Genomic DNA, 2,005 nt, shown 5'->3' on the forward strand with positions numbered 1-2,005 from the left:
CCAAGTGCACTGGAAAAGATTGTATACTGTGCTGTTTTTGATGAAGTGATCTGTATATGTCTATAAGTTCAAGTTGGTTGGTTGTTTTTTTAGTCTTCTGTGTCTTTGGTGAGGTTTTTTTAATTGTTCCATCTTCCATTGAAAGTGGTATATAAAAGTTTCCTAATATTACTGTGGAGTCATCTATTTGGCTTTTGAAATCTGTTTGAGTCTGATTTATGTGTTTTGGGGCTCTTTCACTGAGTGCATAATTATTTTTTTATGGTTATGTTCTCTTTTTCAATTGATCCTTTAATCATTATATAATGTCTTTCCTTGTCTCCTATGCAGGTTTTTGTCTTAAAGTCTCTTTTTATCAGAAATTAATATAGCCCCTCCTGCTTTTTTTAGTGTCATTTGCTTGATACATTTGTTTCCAATCTTAGATTTTTAGTGTATTTGTCTTTTTGTCTAAGGTTAATATCTAGCAGACAGCATATTGATGGGCCATGTTTTCTTATCCAGTCTGCAACTCTCCATCTCTTGATTGGTACATCTAATCCATATATGTTCAGTGTAATTATTGACAAGTATGATTGTATTGCTCTCATTTTGTTATGTGTTTCTCTCATGACATTACTCATTTCTTTGTTCCATATAATTTTCTTAGCTGAGCTCATTTCATTTATGATTTTTAAAAATAGTTTCCTTTGTTGTTATTGCTTTAGTATTTGCTAAATATTTGTGCCTCTCCTCTTTAACATTTTTATCAAAAGGTTTATTCATTTTCTTTGAGGTTACCCTGTGATTTATTAATTTCTCCCTAAATTTAGAACAGTCTTTTCTATCTCATAATTTTCTTGATTTCCTCTCCATTTTGAAATTCTGTACCTGCAATATATTCCCTCTTTTTGGTTTGTAGTTGTCCTTATTTACCAATGATGTCTTTGGTTCCTTGTTTATAGTCTTGTAAGTTTATTTTACTTTAGATACTTCCATATCTGGGCTGGTCTCTTGGTTATATCATCATGTGTGTTAATTATTGGTTCTTGTCTGCTGTTGTTGATTTTCTTTCTGAAAGATTCTTTTTCTTTATTGTCTTTTGTAATGTTTGTCTGGTTTATACAATTCCCTTAAGTTCTGTTTATCTGGAAATATCCTAATTTCACCTTCATATTTCGAGGACTATTTTGCTGGATATGTAATTCTTGGTTGGCAAATTTTGTCTTTCAGGGTTTTTCTGCCAAGAAATCAGAACTTATTTTTATTGGTTGTCCTTTGTAAGTAACTTTTCATTTTTCTTGTTCTGCTTTCCAGATTCTTAGTTTGTCTTTGCTTTTGGAAAGTGTGATTATGATAAGTCTTGCTGATTTTCTTTTGAGTTTTATCCACTTTGGGGTTTGTTGATCTTAAAAATATATCTTCTTTTCTTTCATCATATTAGGGAATTTCTCTTCCAAGTAATGTCCCACAATTTTCTCTGTGATTTTGTTGTTCTGGAATGCCAACCACACTTGTATTTCTTGTTTTAACATCCCACATAAATCGAAGGCTTTCTTCATTTGTTTTATCCTTTTTTTTCTGATTGTTGCCTTAAAAAAGTAATAATGAGAGATTTGTCTTCAGTCTCACTAATCTTATCATCTATTGACTCTATTCTATTGCTTTACCTTAACAATGGTTATCTATTTTTGAAATCTTAGTATTAATATTCTGGATTTCTATTTTCTGTTTTTGTATGATGTCTGATTTTTCATTTATTTTGTCAACTTGTTCTTGTATTGGTTTCCTAAATCCTTCTAGAGTTTTGTCTGTGTCTGCCTTAATTTTGTCAGTATTTTCCTAGATTTTTTCAAGTTTTCTTTACCTATTTCTCAAGGTAGCTAAATATAGTTATTTAAAATTTCTTATCAGGGAGTTCTATTGCCACTTCTTCCTTAGGGAATTTTCTGGCTCTGTATTCTCGTTCTTTGCTTGTACTACATTATCTTGAGCCCTTGTGTGAACTGGGATTGTCAGTTGTCTC

Source organism: Orycteropus afer, unplaced genomic scaffold (genome assembly GCF_000298275.1).
Source record: "Orycteropus afer afer isolate SDZICR_OR568_19922 unplaced genomic scaffold, OryAfe1.0 scaffold00710, whole genome shotgun sequence".
In the NCBI taxonomy this organism is placed as follows: domain Eukaryota; kingdom Metazoa; phylum Chordata; class Mammalia; order Tubulidentata; family Orycteropodidae; genus Orycteropus; species Orycteropus afer.